The sequence below is a fragment of the Hyperoodon ampullatus genome (assembly GCF_949752795.1).
Source record: "Hyperoodon ampullatus genome assembly, chromosome: 10".
Taxonomy (NCBI): Eukaryota; Metazoa; Chordata; class Mammalia; order Artiodactyla; family Ziphiidae; genus Hyperoodon; species Hyperoodon ampullatus.
The window spans coordinates 70380688-70394934 of NC_136923.1; positions in this window are offsets into that span (position 1 = coordinate 70380688).

The window sequence follows — 14247 nt, forward strand, 5'->3', positions numbered from 1 at the left end:
AGAAAGTCAATCTTCCTTAATGCTGATGATATTTTATTATAATTAACTTTAATGTACGGTTGATTTTGTGGTTTAGCACTTGTCAGACGTGGATGAAGATCACCTGTTCTAAAACTAAAATAATTATTTTGGTACATGTCCTGAAATTTAACTGGTTTAGATCCAGTAACTCAGTATCAGATTCATTTCTTTACTTAAGGGTGTTTTGCAAGGAATTCTTCCAGGTAGATTTACTGAGCAGTCACTTTGCTAAAAGCTATACATTTCATGGGAGCTTTATTCAGATTTTTCTTAGTGAGAGTCAGCAACTGATCATTTCTTCTTTGAAAATTTTTCCATCGAAATCTTCATCCTCCAACAGGACATTCAGTTGCCTAAAGGGTGGGCAAACGCTCCACACCCAGCCAGCAGATTGTTGCCAAGTGGTGTGCGAGCATCTGGGCTTGCCAGATTTGAAATCTATTCATCTCTTAACATTGGTAACTAATGTGAACTTTGTTTAAGAAAAAAACATGACTTGTCTGTGAGTTTGCAGACCCTCTGCTCTATTGAATAGAACTTTACAAACTTGAATACTTCGTTTTTCTTATTTAGAAGAATTGTGGGTTTTTTTGTTTGTTTGTTTGTTTGTTTTTGCGGTACGCGGGCCTCTCACTGTTGTGGCCTCTCCCCTTGCGGAGCACAGGCTCCAGACACGCAGGCTCAGCAGCCATGGCTCATGGGCCTAGCCGCTCCGTGGCATGTGGGATCTTCCCGCACCGGGGCACAAACCCATGTCCCCTGCATCGGCAGGTGGACTCTCAACCACTGCGCCACCAGGCAAGCCCGAAAAATTGGTTTTCTTAAGGAAAAGCCTGCACTGCCTGCAGGCTCCCTCTGTCCACCCCCATGAAGAGAGAAATATTCCTATTTAGGTGAGAATCTCAATGGGATGACTCACTCTTCACAAAAGGCTGTCAACCACCCACCATCTGCTGATCAGATTACTGAGTTCTGAACAATATGTATCTGCTTTTAGTCAGCCAGGGTATTAGCTGGTCCATCAGAAAACTGCATCCCTGACCACATTGTCCTGAGCTCAAACACACAGAAACATTTCTCACCCTCTACCAGGAGTGTTTTTCTGACTTGTCTTTTGAATATTGTGGCTTCTACATACATTAAGGGATTCTAGAAGAGACAATTCCACAGAGCCCACTAGTGCATTTGCTGTAGAGCTATTGTGCACTTGGTCATTTTATGTTCCTTATGGAAAATCCCATGAGAGAATTTTCTTTCAGAGCCAAGTGTCAGGAAATGCTTGACCACCTTTGAGTAAGTGATGTGTCTTCCTTATAGACAAGTAGTTTATGTAACAAGTTTATGTGTTTCCCTTTTCACTTTCATTGTCATGAAGTTACAAGTCAAGTTTTAGCTCAGCTTTAGTGCTTACATAAGAACTGTGGCCTGTGAACCTGCATTTTTATTCCCTGGTCCTGATCTATCTATCTATCTATCTATCTATGTATTTATTATTTTTTCACTATTGTACTTTTTAAACTTTTTATTTTACATTGGAGTACAGTTGATTAACAATATTTTTGCAGTTTCAGGTGTACAGCAAAGTGATTCAGTTATATATATACACGTATCTATTCTTTTTCAAATTCTTTTCCCATTTAGGTTGTTACATAATATTGGGCAGAGTTCCCTGTGCTATACAGTAAGTAGGTCCTTGCTGCTGACCTTCTATTTAAACTTGGGTTTTCTCTTGCTCAGATTTATTTATAATTTTCTACATTATGTGTATTATTGCACTAGCCACCTCAGGTTGATCATGGAAAAGCTAGGGAGATAAGTGATAATTATGCTTAATGATGACTACCCTTATAGTCCCTTACCCTTACTTCAGGCAAGAGTTAAAACTTATTGATCCTTCCATGCTGATAAGAATGTTTTGTTTCAAGTTCTCTAGGGTTTTACATCAACTAAACCAACAGAACAATGAATTATTTTCAAAGAAGTTTTAATATTATTGCAAATCTAAAGAATGTCACTTTTAACTTTGCTTTTGTTCTTCTGAGGAAAGTAGATAGGTAAAGTAACGGCTGGCAAGCATAAGTGCGAAATGTCACATCCCAAATTCTCCAAACACTATTCTCACAGCCTCTCTTAGTATATTCTTCCAGTAGGCCACAATATGAAGAATTAGCTTTACTATATCTAATCTATGATTATTTTTTGTTTTAAACCCTTTTATACCTCATGTATTAGTGATCTGATTTGTATACACTGGTGATATTTGCACATATACACTTTAACTGAAGTTACATGGAAAGATCTTAAGCAAGATTCATTGTCTTAATGCACCTTTTATATTTGCTAAATCAAAGGTAGAAAGATAATTGAGTACCCCCATGGCTATTAGGTATTGCTCTTAGACACTATATGTCTATGATTTTATATTTTAATCCTGTATTTATCTTGAGAATAGGACAATAAAGCTGCTTTGTAAGTGTAAAGATTTAAAATGTTTGTCCAGAAAACACTTTTTGTAATCCTGTTTTGGCATTTCTTCTTGTCTTAATATACCAGGAACCTCAAAAATGGAAGTAGTGCAGGCCTATTTCCTATTTCAGTTTTTATTTAGTGGGCTACTCTGTGTCAGACACAAAGGGGATACAGAGATTGAAGATACAGTCTTGCTCTCAAGGACTAACAGTCTAGAACTGTGCTGTCTAATATGGGAGCCTCTAGCCATGTGTGGCTATGCAAATAAATTAAAAATTCAGTTCCTCAGTCATACTAGTCACACTTCAAGAGCTCAGTATGCACATGTGGCTAGTGTATTGGAGTATACATGGAGAGTACCTTTCTATCAATGCAGAAAGTTCTATTGGATAATGCTGGTCTAGAAATCATGTGGGAATCACAAGGTAGAGCAAGGTGATTTCAGACTAAGATCATGTGTGAAGTGAGCGTAAGAATGACTTGGGGGCATGTTGAGTCCTGCCAAAGATTCTGATTTGAGGAATACTGTGGGAGTCTGTTTTTAACAAATACCCCAGGTGATTGCGATGCAGAGGGTGTATAAACTACATTGAGAAAAACCAATGTAGGGTAAGTGGGAATAGCTCAATAGAGTGATTCTGAACTTTCTACCTAAATGGCATCTGGGTGCTTGAGCCAATTTAAATTTGATTTAGAGAGACAAGAGTCGTGGGACTACATTTGTACCTTAAGAGTTATAGAGCATTTTATACCCATTATGTGTCTGAAGACTTATATTATTATAAGAGCCTTTAATTTGGCATGTATACTTTAAATACCTGAAAAAAGGTATGTGATAGTTTCAGTCAAAATAGGCTAGGCTATGCAACAGTAAAAAAAAATAACCCCAAAATATCAGTGGCTTTTTCCAGAAGGAAAGGAGAAAACTCTGGAAGCCTCACACTAACAAATTCTTCAGCTCAAAAGTGACAGACACCATTTCTACTCACAATTCATGCCAGCATTAGTCACAGAACCAACCTTAAGGAAGTCTGGAAGTGCATCCTACTATGTGACCAGAAGAGAGGAGAACCAGATATCAGTGTGTAGCACTAATGATTACCCCCATGATGGTAAAGGAAACATGGTGATCAAGCTGCAAGAGATGAGACCTCCAGAAACACACAGCAGGGTGTTGAATGGCAAAGATATAAAGGACTAGGATAAACTTTCAGAAAAATTCTTGGCTTGGAGAAAGAAGCCAAGATACAATGACCAAGAACAGAATGCTGAGTTAGTGTTTTCTGAACAAACATCCTTGATTACCTCTCTCTTCTAGAGAGCCTTGATCCTGAAAGGGATCTTATCTGATTCTTCTGGTTCTTTCTTGAGAAGCTAATGTAGAGCATTATGATACAGGCACAGGGACACATCTGTGTGCTAATATGACTATGCCAGAGAAGGACTAGGGAGCCAGCAGCCTTGGAGGAGTCCTGCCTCTTTCTGAACCTGGGGTGAAGAATGTTCAGTCCAGTGGCTGCCTGAAAGGCCCTTTCTATACCTCAATAAAGGCAGCTCTTGGAGAAGCCATTTATTCCACGGACACCAGGAGTTGCCTGTTCTGCAACTGCATCATTAGCTGTAGCTGAGATAATCAGTGGACATGCAGTGTGAGGGAGAAATAAACCTTTCTTGTAAGCCACTGAGATTTGGGGGATCATTTGTTACTGCAGTATAACCTCACCCACACTGATACTTGCTTATTCTTTTAGTATCTATGCAGATGAAGCCACTGAGATTCATCAGGCAGGCAATGATGAATTAAAAATGGGAGATAAGGGAGAAATATCTGTTCAAAAATACTACTGGGTGGGCCAAAAGGTTCGGTTTTTTTCCATAAGATGGCTCTGGTAGCACTTAGTTGTCTTTAACTTCATTCGAAACAATTTTGTTAGATTGTATGTGACAGCTGTCATATCAGCATGCATTTAAAAAAAGACATCAAAATTGGTGAATTTTGGTGTAGCCATTTTAATATTGAATATGGAAGAAAAAAGCAACAGTTTTGGTATATTATGCTTTATTATTTCAAGAAAGGTAAAAACGCAACTGAAACGCAAAAAAAAAAAATTTGTGCAGTGTATGGAGAAGATGCCATGATGGATCGAAGGTGCCAAAAGTGGTTTGCGAAGTTTCGTGCTGGAGATTCTCGCTGGACGATGCTCCACAGTCGGGTAGACCAGTTGAAGTTGATAGCAATCAAATTGAAACAATAATTGAGAACAATCAACCTTATACCATACGGGAGATAGCGGACATACTCAAAATATCCAAACCAAACATTGAAAATCATTTGCACCAGCTTGGTTATGTGAGTTGCTTTGATGTTTAGGTTCCACATAGGTTAAGCCAAAAAAACCCTCTTGACCATATTTCCACATGTGATTCTCTACTGAAACATAATGAAAACGTTCTGTTTTTAAAACAAATTGTGATGGGCAATGAAAAGTGGATACTGTACAACAGTGCGGAATGGAAGAGATCATGGGGCAAGTGAAATGAAACACCAACAACCACACCAAAGGCCAGTCTTCATCCAAAGAAGGTGATGTTGTGTATACGGTGAGATTGGAAGGGAGTCCTCTATTATGAGCTCCTTTCAGAAAACCAAACGATTAATTCCAACAAGTACTGCTCCCAATTAGACCAACTGAAAGCGGCACTCGACAAAAAGCATGCAGAATTAGTCAGCAGAAAACGCATAATCTTCCATCAGGATAACGCAAGCCCACGTTTCTTTGATGACCAGGCAAAAACTGTTACAGCTTGGCCGGGAAGTTCTGATTCATCCACTGTATTCACCAGACATTGCACTTTCAGATTTCTATTTATTTCGGTCTTTACAAAATTCTCTTAATGTAAAAAATTTCAATTCCCTGGAAGACTGTAAAAGGCAGCTGGAACAGTTCTTTGCTCAAAAAGATTAAAAGTTTTGGGAAGATGGAATTATGAAGTTGCCTGAAAAATGGCAGAAGGTAGTGGAACAAAAGGGTGGATATATTGTTCAATAAAGTTCTTGGTGAAAATGAAAAACGTGTCTTTTATTTTTACTTAAAAAGCCGAAGGCACTATTTGGCCCACCCAATATATTAGAGGAACTGACAGGTGGGATTTCTTGATTAAGGCATAGAGAGGAGAGTAGTTTAGGTTCTCAGGCTTCTTTTGATGTGGGCAAGAATTGGGAGAATTCTCTCCCAATATCATGAAAGGGGAGTAAAACCAAAGACTGATCGAAAGACTAGAGAAATATTTCTAAAACCTATGACAGAAAGAGAGTTAAGGAAAATAATCCAAAGAAAAAATGAGCAAAGGAACTAAAAAAGCATTGCATAAACTAGGAAATACAAATTGTTCAAAAATATGAAAAAATGCTCAACTTCATTTATACTGAGGGAAATTCAAATCAGATGGGAGTATGAATTGTTACAACCTTCCTGGAAAGTAAGCTGATGGCATCTATTAAAATTTAATACTTACCTGTAAATCTTCATAAGTCTGTTGCCCCCTCTCCTCAAAAAATTCCAACATATAAAACACACGCACACACATTTCCTACAGCACTATTTATAATAGGAAACTGGAAACTAGAATGTCCATTCATAGAGGAATGTTTAAATGAATTATGAAACATCTATACTATGGAATACTACTTGGTTAGTAAGAAGAATAGGATCTATAGATATAGACCTTTAAAGATGTAATTGATACATCTTACATAAGAGGAAAAAAGGCTAGTTCCAGAGCACCATAAGAGCATGATGTCATATTTGTAAAAAAAAATTAAAAAGGGGAAATTTTTAACTTATATATTAGATTTCTCTTGCTGCTGTAACAAATTACAGCAGCAGAAAGATGGTGGCTTAAAACAACACAGTTTATTCTCTTAGACTTCCGGAGGCCAGAAGTCCAAAATCAGTGTTGCTGAGCTGAAATCAAGGTATGGGTAGGGCCACACTTTCTCGAGTTGTTAGACGAGAATTTTCTTTACCTTTTCCAGCTTCTGGTGGCAGCCAGCGTTCCTTGGCTTATGGCTACATCATGACAATCTCTACTGTCATTTTCACATAATTTTTTCCATTTCTATGTCACATCTCCCTCTGTCTCCTTTTTTTAAAAGATTTATTTTTTTATTTATTTATTTTATTTATTTTTGGCTGCATTGGGTCTTAGCTGCGGTGCGCGGGCTTCTCTCTAGTTGTGGCATGCAGGTTTTCTCTCTCTAGTTGTGGCGCTCAGGCTCCAGGGCGCGTGGGCTCTGTAATTGTGGTGCAAGGGTTCCAGAGCATGTGGGCTCTGTAGTTTGCAGCACACAAGCTCTCTAGTTGAGGTGCGAGAGCTCAGTAGTTGTGGTGTGCGGACTTAGTTGCCCCATGGCATGTGGGATCTTACTTCCCTGAACAGGGATCGAACCCATGGCCCCTGCATTAGAAGGCAGATTCTTTACCATTGGACCACCAGGGGAGTCCCTCCCATTTAGGCACATCCAGATAATCCAGGATAACCTCCTCAAATCAAGATCCCTAACTTAATCACAGGTACCATGACCCCTTTCCCATATAAGGTAACATTGACAGGCTCCAGAGATTAGTATCTAGTATCTGGATATTTTGAGGGCCATTATTCAGCCTACCACAACATGTTTATACTGATTTATGAACTTAGAGAATGATGTTGAAGGATAGATATACACCAACTTTTTAACATAAGCTTCTTTCAGATGGATGTGGTTGGGGAAGGAGGGGGAAACTATTGACTTTTTCTATATACTTTGATTGTTTGACTTGCTAAAAATAATAAAATAGAAAAATTTTGAAAAGAGAAGAAGAGCAAAAATTTCAGGAAAATGCAAACAAAAAGAAAGCAGAGGTAGTAATATTAATTTTAGTATAATGGAATTCAGAAGGAGGGATTAGGAGGGGAAGAAGAAGAAGAAGAGGATGAAGAAGGGGAAGAGGGAGGAGGAGGGATTTAATTGCATAGCAGCTGCTATGGAGGATTTTAATTGAACTCTCAGGGACTCTGATCTTAACAGTTTTAAATAGAACTTAGTATCCCATAACAGAAGATACATACTGTTCTTGTCCAAGGAACATTCACAAAAATCAAGCATATGCTTGTTCACAAAGAAAATGATAGTAAATTTCAAAAAAGAAACGATACAGCTCACATTCACTGGCCACAATGTGATAAACTACAATTAACATCAAAAGGATAGCAAAGTAAAATTTATCTTTTTGAGTTAGAGGAAATCAAAACTGAAATTACAAAACAAAATTATAGAAGAATAGCAATGAGAGCCTACACAGCAAAATCTGTTGGTATGTGGACAAAACAATTCTGGGGAAAAAATAACATTTTTAAATGCACTTTTGAGATTTAAAAATAATGTCAATAAGTAAACCAATCATTCCAGTTAAGAAGTTAGAAGAAAGAACAAGATAAACTAAGAAATTTGGGGAGGAAAGATAGAAGTGTGTCAATCAGTTATTGCCACAAAAATGCTGTATAACAAACATGCAAAAAAATCTCGATGGCATACAATAAGCATTTATTTCTTGCTCATGCTGATCAGCTAAGATCACTCTGTTTCAGGCTGTGGGATACCTGGGATGGCTCTCTCTCTGCACCAACTGTCCCATTCTGGAATCCAGGCTGGAAGGGCAGTGGCTCCCTGGAGCATGTTCTTCTCATGGTGATGGCAGCCCAAGGGGTCATTTTAGAGCAAAGGAAGTGTAGTGGGCACATGGCCATGGGACCCACTAGACCTATCATATACTGTACCACCCAGAAGCTGCTGCTCTGAGACAGTGATGAGATGGTTTTTTGAAGGTGCAGCTGAGGTGCCAGCTCAGAGATGATACCCTGTAATGATAAGATGCCAACTTCCAGGACATATTATATACCCAAAATCAATTATCATTATTAGTACTATACTCCCAATAGGTATCATATGGGTTCAGGAACTACAGTGGAAAATATAAGCAGCCCCTCTTACCACCATTGCTCCAGTTATCTGCTTGGAGCATTTGTGCTTCCTATCCCCACAACTCCAGGTTCTGCTTGTCTAGAGGTCCTTCTAAAAAGTGAGACACTTTCACCAGGGCACACAGTATGAGTCCCATTAATTTCTTTTATTGTGGTAAAATATACAAAACAAAGTTTACCATTTTAACCATTTTTAAGTATACAACTCAATGGCATTAAGTACATTTACATTGTTGTGAAACCATCACCATCATCCATCTCAGAACTTTTTCATCTTCCCCAACTGAAACTCTGTACCTATTCAGCAATCACTCCCTATTTCCTTTTCCCTCCAATCCTTGGAAACCATCATTCTTTCAGTCTCTATGAATTTGACTATTCTAGGTATCTCATATAAATGGAATCACACAGTATTTATCTTTTTGTGTTTGATTTATTTCAGTTAGCCCAGCATCTTCAAGGTTCATCCATGTTGTAGCATGTTTCAGGATTTCATTCCTTTTTAAGGCTGAACAACATTCCATTGTATGTATATATCACATTTTATTTATCCACTCATCCATCAATGGACATTTGGGTTGTTTCCACCTTTTGGCTATTGTGAATAATGCTGCTAACAAACACTGGTGTACAAATATCAGTTTGAGTCTCTGTTTTCTTTTGGGTATATATCCAGAAGTGGAATTGCTGAACATACGGTTATTCTATGTTTAATTTTTTGAAGAACTGCCATACTGTTTTCTACAGCAGCTGCACTGTTTTACATTCCCGCCAGCAGTGAACAAGGGTTCTAATTTCTTCACATCTTTGCCAACACTTGTTATTTTCTGTTTTTGTTTTCATTTTTATATAATAGCTACCTGAATAGGTGCAAATGGTATCTCATTGTGGTTTTGATATTCAATCCTCTGCTCATTTTTTAACTGGGTTGTTTTTGTTGTTGTTGTGTTGGAGGAGTTCTTTATATATTCTGGATATTAACTCCTTATCAGATATGATTTTCAAGTATGTTTTCCCATTCTGTGGGTTACCTTTTCACTCTGTTGATAGTGTCCTTTAATTTAAATTTAAATTTTAGTGAAGTCCAATTTGTCTATTTTTTTCTTTTGTTGCCTGTTTGTTTTGGTATCATATCCAAGAAATTACTGCCAAGTCCAATGCCATGCAGCTTTCCCCCATGTTTTCTTCTAAGAGTTTTATACTTTGAGCTTTTACATTTGTTTAATCCATTCTGAGCTAATTTTTACAGATGGTATAAGATAAAGGTCCAACTTCATTCTTTTGTGTGTGGATATCCAGTTTTTCCAGAACTATTTGTTGAAAACATTGTCCTTTCCACACTGAATGCTCTTGGTATCCTTGTCAAAAATCATTTGACATATGTGTGAGGGTTTGTTTCTGGGCTCTATGCTATCCCATTGGTCTGTATGTCTGTCTTTATGCCAGTACCACGCTGTTTTGATTACTGAAGGCTTGTGGTAAGTTTTGAAATCAGAAAGTGTGAATCCTCCAACTTTATTCTTCTTTTTCAAGATTGTTTTGGCTATTTGGGGTCCCTTGAGATTCCATGTGAATTTTAGTTTGAATTTTTCCATTTCTGAAAAAAAGCCATTAAGATTTGGATAGGTTTTTTTTTTTTTTTTTTTTTTTTTTGCAGTACACGGGCCTCTCACTGTTTTGGCCTCTCCTGTTGCGGAGCACAGGCTCCAGACGTGCAGGCTCAGCAGCCATGGCTCACGGGCCCAGCTGCTCCGCGGCACGTGGGATCCTCCCGGACCGGGGCACGAACCCGTGTCCCCTGCACCGGCAGGCAGACCCTCAACCACTGCACCACCAGGGAAGCCCAATCCCATTACTTTTAAGCTTTGGTTGCTGCCCTGTTTCTTTGGACAAGAATCACCATTCTGGCAGTAGTAAGTGACCCTTGTCATTAGGAAGGAGTGGGGCTGCTGCTACACAATGGGGGCAGCTAGGAGTATGCTTAGCATCCATGTGACCCACTTAGGTGCCTGTTGGTATGCTCATGCCCAGTTTTAAAGGCAAATGGACAAGTGCAGCAACCCTGGCTGGTCTGAAAAGGACATGTATCCAGGGGCTCAGACCCCTCAGAGATGACAGTCTGGGTCACTCCACCAGGGTCACCACCTATATACTAGCAGAAGTGCTAGCCAAAGATGGTTTTGTTTGTTTTCCTTTAGGTGTAAGGTTAGATTGAGATTTCTTATTTCCTGAGGTAGGCCTATATAACCATAAACTTCCCTCTTAGAACTGCTTTTGCTGTAACCCATAGATTTTGGATCATTGTGTTTCCATTTTCATTTGTCACCAGATATTTTTTAATTTCCTCTTTGATTTCTTCAGTGACCCACTGGTTATTGAGTAGCATATTGTTTAGTCTCCATGTTTCTGTTTTTTGCAGTTTTTTTCTTGTAGTTGATTTCTAGGCTAAGAGACTAGATCTTAATTATTCCCATCACAATAAAGAATTGATTATTATGTGACATGATAGAGGTGTTACTAACCCTATGGTGGTATCAAATCAACCTACTGCCCACCTTAAACTTACATAATGTTATGTCAATTAAAAAATTATAACACCTGCTTTTATCTTCTGAGCCTAGAACTTCCATTTTACTTATTTGTATGTATAATTTTAATATTCACTGGGGACAAAACTGCCCTATAAACAGAAGGAATATTATTCTTTTATTCAAAACCTCCATGAGAATTGATCACCATTTTGGAAAATTATATTTCCAACAGTAACATCATTCAATTTCTTTGAGTGACCAATAAAACACACCTGTTATCAGTATGCATTTAAAGTTGTAACACTGGTACTTCCCTGGCAGTTCAGTGGTTAAGACTCTGAGGGCACTGCAGGGGGCATGGGTTTGATCCCTGGTTGGGGAACTAAGATTTCCCCATGCCATGTGGCATGGCCAAAAAAATAAATAAGTAAATAAAGTTGTAACATTATAGCTCTTCAGGAATCATGAGTTTAGTCTCTATTTTAAAATGCCAAATAGAGTTGTCAGTACGCTACTGAACAGTTTTACTTCTTCCATATATAAGAGAAAGCACCTGACTACTTCATTGTTTTCTAGTGTAGTAGTATCTGGGCATTTACATATTGAAATGCATATTTTATTAAAAGTTGATTTATTTCTCCTTTTTTTTAAATTTCTCCCTTTTATTACAATAAAGGCATTGGACTGATCCTTTTTGAAACTGTGTATATAGGTAAGTTATATATGAATTTTGTTTTAGGGTAGTGGGTGTGATAGATGTTATAAACGTTCCCATGTTATAATAAGGAGGGTTTGCTAAGTCTGATATAGTTGAGAACCACAACCTCAGAACAAGTTCTTTGAGGGCAGGAAATGTCTTCTGATTTCTTACAGCACCCTTGCACCCACTAAGTTCTCAATATTTAATTTCACCCTGTTGCAGTTTCTGTTTCACGTTTTCAGAAGCACTTATTTGTTCCTCCATTCTGGCAGTTTCAGTTTGGATGCAGTGTCTACCCTCATGTAGGTAACTGCAGTAAATATGATCTAAGTCAGAGTGGTCTCAGTCCCTCTGTCAATGATTAGAGCCAAGTGAGTGACCCAATTCTGGTTTGAGACATAAGAATTCTTCTGAGGAGTTTTTTTTGTTTTTTGTTGTTTTTTTTTTTTTTTTTTTTTTTTTGTGGTACGCAGGCCTCTCACTGTTATGGCCTCTCCCGTTGCGGAGCACAGGCTCTGGATGCGCAGGCTCAGTGGCCATGGCTCACGGGCCCAGCTGCTCCGCGGCATGTGGGATCCTCCCAGACCGGGGCACGAACCCGTGTCCCCTGCATCGGCAGGCAGACTCTCAACCACTGTGCCACCGGGGAAGCCCTCTGCTGATGAGCTTTGAGAAAGGTTTTACACTCATTAAAGACACAAAAGGAACAACAGGTTATTTTCTTTCACTGGACATTGTTTGTACAATGACACCTGGAATCACAGTAGGCATTTTTGATTTTTTCAAATTAATTAATTTATTGTTGGCTGCGTTGGGTCTTCGTTGCTGTGCACGGGCTTTCTCTAGTTGCAGTGAGCGGGGGCTACTCTTTGTTGTGGCTCACGGGCTCTAGAGTGCAGGCTCAGTAGTTGTGGCACACGGGCTTAGTTGCTCCACGGCATGTGGGATCTTTCCAGACCAGGGCTCGAACCTGTGTCCCCTGCATTGGCAGGCGGATTCTTAACCACTGCGCCACCAGGGAAGTCCTCATAGTAGGCGTTTTTGATCATAGGTATTATTAGCCCCCCAAACAACTGCTGAGAATGACAGTTTGGCAAAGATGGAAGGAAACCAGGGTGCCTGATAGTTCTGAACCCTCTATCAACTCATTCCAGAACCTCTGAAGTGCCTGTTACATCTGATAGAGTTAGGTCTTTTCTTACTGTCAGCAGCATGCATCTTTACCGATATAACCCTCTTCACAAGCAGTTGTGTTGCCAAGGAATATTTATATACACTGTACGCAATCCTGGTCAGAATGCTATATGGGGAAGCCGTAGCGATTCTCTCACAGTCATCAGCTCCTATTCAGACCATATGTATTATAACTGAGTCTCATGTAGGGTTCATGAGCAACTGATTTATTTTACATTAACAGTAAGCTATACAGTCTGGCTGTCCAATAATGGAAAACAAGAAAACTTCTTGTGCTCTAATTCACCCTTTCATGTCACCGCTGCTCAGATAAATTAATTTAGAAGTGAATTGTTCTAATCCCTAGCAAGGCCCAGTGATACAATACATATTTTTTCAATGCATACAGGGATCAGATTTAAAGAGTAGCAAGGGCTATCTTTTGGCAAGTTTTACTTAGCAAGTAGAGAAGGCTTCTTTCTGAGGAAAAAAGGTTTAAATGACTAAATTTATGAATCTAATAACCCTCCCACTTGGTAATGCTAGTACCCAGAATGTACCAGCACTGGTTTCCACAACTCATTTTTGATATTTGTCTTTTCTTCTTCTCTGCACTTTTTCTACCAAAATCCTTTATCCATTTACTTTCCTCTTCTCATCTTCCCGACCCTTCCTTATCCATAGAAATTATGTGCTTTGCCTGATGTATAGAATTACAACTATTCCCAGTTCTCAATGAGTCTGCAAGCCCCTTCAAAAATCCTTGCAGTACTCCCCAAGGGCAGATTTTTTTTTTTTTTAAAGAAAGAACATGCTGGATAGAAGTTTACAAATTAAACACAGTCTTTTCTAAAATTTTATTTTACTTCAGTCTATAAGTACTGCTATTTGTTTGAACTGCTCACACAAATCCATTCCATCCAAAAAGGAAATGAAAGTGCTTCTAGCAGTGTAAGCACAGTTGGCAAGGCCTATCCAAAGGTCTTCCACTAGAGTCCATAAAAAATCCAAATGTAGTTAAACCACAAACTGGATGTTCTTATTATCTGTGCCATAAGAGATTTTCAAAATCAGTTTGGTCTTTAAAACCTATCAAATGTCAATCATGGGGATTCCCTGGTGGCGCAGTGGTTGAGAATCTGCCTGCCAATGCAGGGGACACGGGTTTGAGCCCTGGTCTGGGAAGATCCCACATGCCGCGGAGCAACTGGGCCTGTGAGCCACAATTACTGAGCCTGCGCATCTGGAGCCTGTGCTCCACAACAAGAGAGGCCGCGATAGTGAGAGGCCCGCACACCGCGATGAAGAGTGGCCCCTGCTTGCCACAAC